Source organism: Bubalus kerabau, chromosome 1 (genome assembly GCF_029407905.1).
Source record: "Bubalus kerabau isolate K-KA32 ecotype Philippines breed swamp buffalo chromosome 1, PCC_UOA_SB_1v2, whole genome shotgun sequence".
In the NCBI taxonomy this organism is placed as follows: domain Eukaryota; kingdom Metazoa; phylum Chordata; class Mammalia; order Artiodactyla; family Bovidae; genus Bubalus; species Bubalus kerabau.
This window is the reverse complement of record NC_073624.1, coordinates 56,074,428-56,084,407: the sequence shown is the minus strand read 5'-3', so window position 1 is coordinate 56,084,407 and position 9,980 is coordinate 56,074,428. Positions and strand designations below refer to the sequence as shown.

General features: G+C 36.3%; 1 long non-coding RNA gene across 1 annotated transcript; it reads left to right on the top strand.

Annotated features, from left to right (window-relative positions):
- Window positions 1–4,232: 4,232 nt before the first annotated feature.
- Window positions 4,233–5,034, top strand: LOC129648714 (uncharacterized). The gene is made up of 2 exons (XR_008712854.1): window positions 4,233–4,369; window positions 4,628–5,034. It is a non-coding gene; the product is annotated as an uncharacterized LOC129648714 (long non-coding RNA).
- Window positions 5,035–9,980: the final 4,946 nt, after the last annotated feature.

Sequence of the window (9,980 nt, the reverse complement as noted above, 5' to 3'; positions counted from 1 at the left end):
ATTATAAATACAGCTATACTGGCTTTAAAAAAATGGGGCCATGTCCTCATCTGTGGTAGGGAAATGGGAGAGTCCCAATTCAGGGGCTTAAATGATAACAGGATTCATTGAGAACACTTACATTGAATAATTTCAGTCCTCTCAGTAATGAAGTGAATTAGAGTTGGGATTAAAGAAGTTTGTGAGCTTCACAAGAGGTCTGGACTAGTTCTGGGAGAAGTAAACTAGGGAGAAAATGATAAATTAATGGCAAGGCTGCCTATTAGTGGCTAAGGTCAAAGAACCTCTACATAATCTTAGACAAACTTCTCAAATAAAAGCCCCCTCTTTTTTATGGGCTTTCCAGGTGGTTCTAGTGGTAAAGAACCTGTAAATTCAGGAGATGTAAGAGACTCAGGTTTAATCCTTGGGTCAGGAAGATCCCCTGGAGGAGGGCACAGCAACCCACTCCAGTATTCTTACCTGGAGAATCCTAGGGACAGAGGAGCCTTGGTGGGCTACAGTTAATGTGGTCACAAAGTCAAACACGATTTAGCTCACACGCACCACCTTTTTACTGTCACTAAATTCAGTTCTTTCTGAGAATACTGCTCAAGTGGGCTTCCCATTTTCCCCCTCCCTCCTCATCATGGGACTAGGAGAAGCAAGCATAGAAAATGCCTTTATTCTTCTGGCTGCCTTTTCATTACTTATTCTTGGAATCAGCAAATATTTGGTGAGCAGCTACTAGTCTAGGTGTTCTGGGTTAGGTGTTGGGGATGCAATTGCAGACAAAACAAAGCCCTCCTGGTGAACTTATTTTAACTCCTTGGATAAAAATACTGCCATTGAAGTTTATGCTGCATGTAAAAATACCACCCTTTCTCTTTCTTGTTGCTATTATTTAACAGATAACCCCTTTGTTGAAGGTTTTGATGTTCTCCGAGTCTGGGTTGTGGGATGGAGAAGAGCGGAGCATTCTTTGAGCTGTCTCCCTACTCTTCAGATGTGAGATCGTGACCTGAATCTCTTTTTTGTAAGTTATTTCCTATCACTGAAAAGACTAAGTGGGCATCCATCACAATTTTTCTCTGGGACATCTTCATGTATTCAGCAAAGTTAACAAAGAATATGATGGCCATACCTTTGGTTTGCTCCTTCCCTTAAGGCTGAGTTTTAACCAGTATTTATTGCTAAGTTGCATATTTTTACCATTTGGTATCAAAAAGCAATTGCTTTCTCTAATCCTGTAAATCCTCAAATTTATGAACATATTCTCTTTTATTCCTGCTTATACATTGATCAGTTCTTTTCTGAGCCCCACTCTTTCTGGTAATACCTTGCTGTGTTAGTTTGATGTAATAAAATACCACAAAGTGGATAACAGAACAGAAATTTACTATCTCACAGTACTGGAGGCTTTCCCTGCTTGTCATTTTGGTAAAAAATATATTGTGTTTTATGAAGTACATATTAAATGTTCCATATAAACTCTGGCTAGAAAATATTGTATTGGAAGATTCACACATCTCTGAGGTTTGGTTATTAAAACCCAAGAGTTGTTTTGTTAGGAACATATTAACTAGGGAGACAGTCTGTGGAATTACTTGGGTAGATTACTATATATAGTAGTCTATTTGTATGTATGTTCATAGTTTTACTCCTATCCAGCCATTCTCCTCTTGATGCTCATTTAGATTGCTTCCAATCTAATTTTTATTAGAAATAATTTTGCAGTTGATATTTTTGCATATTTTTGCATATATATCATTTCATGGATGAAATGTAGCTACCTGTAGCATAAACATCTATAAGCAATGTTCCTGGGTCAAATACTGTGTGCATCTCTAATCCTTAGAAATGTAGGTGATTCAGCTTCATAAGGTTGTACCTGTTTACCTGACTACTAACAATGCAGGAGTGGTTGTTTCCCCACATCTGAGTGACAATAGTGTTAGCAGACTTTTTTTTTTTTTTTTTTTTGCCAAACTGAAATTAAAAACTACTTCTCATTGCAGCTGAATTAAATATTTTTTTAATAAATTTATGAGTGAAATTTGAGTTACTTTCATGTTTATTCAATCTGGAAATTTCCATCTTTACCTTTTTTTTTTTCATTTTTGCCTTCTTTTGATTTGATTATTTTTCAAATTCCAGTATCTCTTCATTGTTAACTTCATTGCCTTAATGGGTGCTGCAGGTATGAAACATGCATCTGTAACTTCTAACACTCTTCTGTCAAATAATATACCATTTCACATGTAATATAAGAAACAACAGTATACTTCCATTTGCCTGTGCTCTTTTATCTTATTGTTGCCATGCACTTTACTTCTGCATGTTACAAATTCCACAATATATTATTATGACTTTTACCCTAAATAGACATCTTTGAAATAAATTTTTTAAATGAGATAAAATTTTATATTTATCCATATCTTTGTCATTTATTCTTTTCTTCATTCTTTTCTGTAGATCTAACTTTCTACCTGGTATTATTTTTCTTCTGTCTGAAAAGCTTTAACATTTCTTTTGATACAGATATCCTGGTGATAAATATTTTCAACAACACGTATGTCTTTAATTATACTATGTTTATTTCATCTTTATTTTGAATGATATTTTTTACTGATCGTAGAACTCTATATTTACATGGTTTTTTTTTTCTTTTAGTAGTTTAAAAATGTTGTTTAATTATCTTCCAGTTTACATAGTTATAATAATAAGTTCAATTATTTCTGTTTTGGTTCCTTTGTTTATCACATAATTTTTTTCTAGCTGCTTTTTTAAGATTTTTTTTCTTCATCATTGGTTTCCTACAACTTATCAGCTTTCTCCTATCTTTGAAACTGTCTCCAGACTTCATAAAATTTCTTTTCTTACTACGTGTGTGTTTTGCTTTAAATACTCCAGTGTAGTGTTGTTGTTTAGTTACTAAGTTGTGTCTGACTCTGCTGCAACCCCATGGACTGTAGCCCACCATGCTCCTCTGTCTGTGTGATTTCCCTGGCAAAAATTCTGGAGTGGGTTGCTATTTCCTTCTCCAAGGGATCATTCCCACCCAGGGACTGAACCTGAATCTCCTGCATTGGCAGGAGGATTCTTTACTACTGAGCCACCAGAGAAGCCCTCAGTGTAGTTTACAGTAGCTATTTTAACACTCTTGTTTGCTAGTTCCATCATCTTTATCGTTTCTGAACATGTGTCTTTCTAAAACACTTTTTGTTTATGGTCAAATTTTTGTTCTTGGCATGCCCACTAATTTTGTATTAAACACAGGTTATTGTCTGGTTTACATTGTTGAGTGTTTTTCTTTTTTTGTCTTCTTTAAGGAATTGTTAGGCTGTGTTTCAACAGGTGGTTAATTTACTTGCAGATATATTTGATATCTTTGAGGCCCTTCTGAAAACCAGTATAATGTATCTTGGGCTTCCTTGGTGGCTCAGACAGTAAAGAATCTACCTGCAATGCAGGAAACCTGGGTTCTATTCCTGGGTCAGGAAGATCCCCTGGAGAAGGAAATGGCAACTCACTCCAGTATTCTTTCCTGGAGAATTCCATGGATGGAGGAGGCTGGAGGTTGCAAAACAGTCCATGGGTTGCAAAGAGTCAGACATGACTGAGGGACTAAAATAAAATATAAAGTTTATCTAGAATAGTAACTCTGGATCTTCAGTATTTCTTCTATTTCTTTTCCTCTTGATTTTCAGCTGTTTGTCTCTATTTCCTGAACTATCTTATAATTTTTTATTGAGTGATAAGACTTGCATATGAAAAAATTTTAGAAATAATTTGAGGGTCTAAATACTGTCCGTTCCTTCAGAGAAGATTTGCAGTTGCTTCTGACAGGTAATTGCTTCAATCCAGCCTGGACTGAGCTGATTCAAAGATGGATTCCACTGTGAAGACTAATCCATTTCCAATTTGGCTTTAAGATATAATCTCTCAGGGGACCTAACTAAATGTCGAGCATGTTTATTAGAGTTCCTTCCCTTTTATGGGCCTTGAGGCCCAATTTTTGTCCCTCTACCATCAGTGAACTGCCTAAAGTTTTTCTGTACTTCTTAGGACATGTTATGGGCTCCACTGTATCCTTCCTAAAATCATATATTGAGATCCTAACCACTAGTACCTCAGAAGGAGACTCTATTGGGAAATAAAGGAGATAAACCCTTTCAGGAGGTAATTATGTTAAAAATGAAGTCATTACATTGAACCCTAGTCCAATATTACTGCTGTCCTTATGAGATTAGGACAGAGCCATGCACACAGGGAAGACCATGTGAAAGCACAGATAGAAAATGGCCATCTACCCAGACAAAGAGAGACCTGAGAAGAAACCAGCTCTGCTAATAACCTCCTTGATCTTGGACTTCCTAAATTCAGAATGGTGAGAAGATAAATTTCTGTTGTTTAAGCCACCTAGTCTGAAGTCCTTTTTTTGGGAGCCCAAGCAAACTGATACAGGATCCTGGTTGCCACTTTCTGCTTGGCTTCTTATGTTCTCATCTCCATATTATTTACAAATGAGCAAATTCCTAGAGGTTAACTGCATTGCTGAACATTGAGTTCATTTTAATATTAATACATTTCCATTCCCCTTGATGATCTTGTGTTTTCAAGTCTTGGTTGTTTTGTTGAATTCCAGGTTTTTTCCTTCAGTCTTATGAGACCACAGAAAGTTTCGTTCAGCTTCCAGCCTCAGAGCCATCCCTTTCTGCTTGATTCTCAGACGTGAAACTCTAAACTGCTTGTGAATCAGCAAATGCATTCAGAGGAATAATGGAGCAAAATTTGGGGTTTATCTCAACACTCTTCTTGCCTCTTGTAGAACTTCACCTCTCAAGTTCTAGTGACTTGATAGTTCTTCATGCTTTCAAACATGTATTTTTCATTTTATCCAAATTTTCTATGGTTTTGTTTGCTTTTGTATGGTTTGTTTGTTTTCTATGGTTTGGTTTAATATAAGAATGTTTATCAAAGCTGTAACTGGAATAATTTTATATTAATTTCTAACAGGCATTTTATTAAATTCTCTTACTGTCTATAAAGAAAGCTGAACTCCAAAGAATTGATGCTTTTGAACTGTGGTGTTGGAGAAGACTCTTGAGAGTCCCTTGGACTGCAAGGAGATCCAACCAGTCCATCCTAAAGGAGATAAGTCCTAGGTGTTAATTGGAAGGACTGATGTTGAAGCTGAAACTCCAATATTTTGGCGACCTGATGCAAAGAGCTGACTCATTTGAAAAGACCGTGATGCTGGGAAAGATTGATGGCAGGAGGAGAAGGGGATGACAGGATGAGATGGTTGGATGGCATCACTGACTTGATGGACATGGGTTTGGGTGGACTCTGGGAGTTGGTGATGGACAGGGAGGCCTGGCGTGCTGCAGTCCATGGGGTCACAAAGAGTTGGACACAACTGAGCGAATGAACTGAACTGACTGTCTATAATGCATGCTAAGTTGCTTCAGTTGTGTCCGACTCTGTGCGACCCTATGGACAGCAGTCCCCAGGATCCTCTGTCCACAGGATTCTCTAGGCAAGAATACTGGAGTGGGTTGCCATTTCCTTCTCCAAAAGAAAAGGATGAGCAGTATCTTATTTAAGATGCTATTCTTATAATACCATCTATATATTATCTATTCTTATAATACCATCTATATACTATATGTCTATAATAGCTTTTTCTAAAAATTTAGTTTATTGGAATATAATTGACTTACAAAGTTGTGTTATTTTCTAGTGTTCAGCAATGTGATTCAATTATACAATATGTATACATCCTTTTTTGTACTCTTTTCCATTATAGTTTATCACAGGATACTGAATATAGTTCCCTGTACTGTAGAGGAGGACCTTGTTGTTTATCTTTTTTATATATAATAATTTGCATCTTGTAATAGCTTTTTTATTGGGTCTTGGTTGTGTCCTTCCAAGATTCACTTGTTGAAAACTAATCTCTAGAGTGATAGTATTTGAAGGTAGGGATCTGGGGAATTGATGGTGTCATGAGGGTGGAGCTGTCAGGAATGGGATTACTGCTTCGGTAAAAGAGACCCCAGGGAGCTCCCTCACCGGTTCTTCTATAGGGAGATACAGTTGAAGGACAGCCATCTACAGGTCAGGAAGCAGGCCCTTACCAGACACCAAATTTGTCCTTGATCTTAGCCTTACCAGTCTTCAGAACTGTGAGAAATAAATTTCTGTTTTTTATAAGCACCCATTGTATAGACTTCTATTAGAGTGAAAAGAGAGAAAGAAAGTGAAGTCGCTCAGTCATGTCCAACTCTTTGCGACTCCATGGATTGTAGCCTGCCAGGCTCCTCCACCCATGGGATTTTCCAGGCAAGAATAATGGAGTGGGTTGCCTTTCCCTTCTCCAGGGGATCATCCCAACCCAGGGATCAAACCCCAGGTATTCTGCACTGTAGGCAGACTCTTTACCATCTGAGCCACCAGTGAATCCCCATTCTGTTAGAGTAGCCCTAACTAAGACAGTATCATACCTAAGTCTACAGCGTTGAATATTATTGTGAAATATGAGGCCAGTCTAGCTTTTCTCTTTATATTAGGTATGAGAAAGAATATGATACTGAAACAAAGTATAAGATACAGTGATTTAAATAAGACTGAACTTTATTTTCTCTCTCATCTATCTGGTCTGGTCTGTTATCAGAGCGACTACTGCATAGTTATCTAGGGAGCAATTTGTTCTGTCTTATTGCTCCACCATCCCCTAGGGCATTATTCTCATTCCCAAGATTAAAGGTGTGTTGCTGGCACATCTATATTCCAGTTTGCAAGAGAGATGCAGTGGCAACATTCAGAGAAAGTAGCTTTTCTTTAAATTTTCGATTACTTTGCACACTTCATTTTAGTGTGTATCCAGTTATCCAGAACATACTCATACGGCCACCCTGCTGCTTCTGCTACTGCTGCTAAGTCACTTTAGTTGTGTCCGACTCTGTGCGACCCCATAGACGGCAGACCACCAGGCTCCCCCGTCCCTGGGATTCTCCAGGCAAGAACACGGGAGTGGGTTGCCATTTCCTTCTCCAATACATGAAAGTGAAAAGTGAAAGTGAAGTCGCTCAGTCGTGTCTGACTCTTCTCGACCCCATGGACTGCAGCCCACCAGGCTCCTCCATCCATGGGATTTTCTAGGCAAGAGTACGGCCACACTAACTAATTGCAAAGAAGGTTAGGAAACGCAGTGTCTAGTTGGGTGGTTATACAGCCAGAAATAAGAGTAAATTTAGGGGTAACAAATAGGAATGTGTCTCAGGCTTGTAGGTTACTTAATCATTTTGCCTGCACGCCCGAAGTTTTCTGGGTTTTGTTTTTCATCTTTGAAGTCCCATGCTATCACTAGTTTCAGTATAGATCATATTGCATGAGGGCTTCTTTTTTTTTTTGGTGGTGGGTGTTATGGATTGCTAACCAAGTTATAGATTTAAGGTTTTCAGGTTTTTCAAAATTATGCCTTTGTTTTTTCTTTTTGTTTGTATTGATTTATGTTTTCATTTCTAATTCATATCTATCACTTTGCTTGATTTCCTTAATCGTGTTCTTCTATCCTTTAGTGTGATTTCAATGATGGCTCTTTGTACTGCTTAATGTCGCCATGATTTCTTAGATGGATTTTTTTTTCTATTCATTTTTAAAATCTGCCAGCTTGGGTTTCATCTCCTCCAGTTCTCTGCTTTAAGCTCTTTGATTCATTAGGTACCTTGTATTTATGACCATGTATTTGGTCATGATTTTTATCTGAGCAGTGGCCATATTTTTCTGGTGTGTGTTCATCACCTGCCGTGTGTTTTTCCCACATTTTTCTTCCTTTTCCTGGAATAACTTTGCATGCATACTTGTCTGGTTCTTTTTTGCTTATTACTTTTGTGAATGAGGTGAATTCTTCCAGTTATTTTTGAGATATTTCTTCAGGGAAGACCCTAGAGTAGTGTTCCAGGCAAGCATTAACTTTCCTTGGTTCACAGTAAAGCTCTTTATGGCTCAGCAGTGTGTGTGTGTGTGTGAATTGTTCTAACCTTCATTTCTCCCCAGTGCAAAGAAATCAGCAGTTTCTGGACTGCTCATAATTCAAGCTCTATATCCTTTACCCTTCCTCAACAACACATTGCTTTTCTCAAAAAAATATGTGTTTCCTCGTTCATTTCTTTTTTGTCTTTCTATTCTACAGGGTTTGGGAAACTTCCTCTAAAGACCCAGGCATCCTATTCCCACTGTTCCAGACAAACCTTGTGGTTTTGCCTCTCATGTTGTGCTCCGTGCTTTGATAACTAACTGGGCTCTGCCTCATTTGTTTGAGATCTTCTCCCACAGATGTCTCTTTAGGCATTTCCCTGCATTCCTGTTTGACTTTCCTGGCTTTGGTAGCTCTTTCTCAAATATAGTTCAAAGCTACAAGTATATCCTAGTTTCACCAAAGATCATCCTTCTCTCTCTCTGTCTCGTTGTTTTGATTTGATTTCTTAAAAAACAAAGTGAATAGAGCCATTTTTTGGTTTGCTGTTTTATAATCAGGTACTGGGGATATCCATTTAGAGGAATCTGTTATTGTTTTGTTAGGATTAACTCCCTTAAATGGTATATTTACAAAATTTCAAGAATTCCAATCTATTTTTCAAAAAAATTATACAAATCCATACCCTTTCACTAGTATATTTTTCTATACCCTTACTAATACATATATGGAGCTTTGCCTGTTTGATATTCTAACATGGTATGCTTGTTAAGTTGCACTTTTAATTATTATGTGGCAGGTAGTTACATCTTTTGAGAGTTTTCTATCATTGTCTGTTAGTGATTTTTATTTGTGACAAAGACTCTTTGTCAGCTTTCTATGGATTAATATGAGCTTTTTCTTAAAGGTATATTTTTCTCAGTTAATCACTTGCATTTTTGGTTTTATATTCAATGTATTATTTTGCCAAATAAAACCTATTTATAGAAATAAATATAAAGAAGTTTAATATTTTCCTGTATGCCTTGGGTGTCATTTTCTTTACCATACCAAGATTATATATTTATATATGTATTTCTTTAGTGGCATAGAGCTTGTTTTTCTATTTAAATCCCTAATAATCCTGGACTTTATTTTGAATTATGTTGAATATTAATCTAACTTATTTTCCCCTAAATTGATAGTCAAGCTCTCCGTTCCTATTTATAGACTAATTTACTTTTTCACTGATTTAAGATTCCACTATTAACAAATTAATCTTATGCTTATGAAGAAATTGCTCTAAGCTTTAAATTCTCTCTCACTCTTGCTTGTTTTTATGGAAGTACTACAATGTTGTAATTATTATTTTATATATGAGTACATTTTATTTCCTAGCATAATAAAGTCCTCTCATTTCTATAATTTCCTGAATATCCCACTTAGTTTCATGTATTATTCTTCCAGATGAATTTCAGAATAATTTCTTGCATTTCCAAAAATAAATCCTCAAACCCACTGGGAATACTCTGAGTTTATTTATTTATTTGGGAAGCAATGACATCTTGATAATATTAAATCTTCTGACCCAGTAACATGATATAGTTCTCCGTTTAGACAAGTTTTCTTTTATGTTCTTCAATAACAATATTGTGTTTTTATTCACAGAGATTCTGTACATTTCTCATGAGTTTAACTCTTAGGTGATATATGTTTTGCTATTAGCAATTTACTTTCTAACTTCTTATTGCTGGAATGTAGACACATATTGAGCTTTATTTATTTTTTAATTACTACTCTACTAATCTTTGTATAAACCCTGGTTGCTTTTCAGATTATTTTGATCAGTTTTATACTTACACAATGATGTCCTCTACAAATAATGTTGCTTTTTCTTCCTCTTTCCAATATTTGTACTTTTAAATTTTCTTTCTTTCCCAATTATGTTGGCAAACTTTTCCAGAATAATGTTAACTAATAATAGATCTAGCAGACATATTTCACTTGTTCTTGATTATTGTAGGGATGCTTCTGTTTT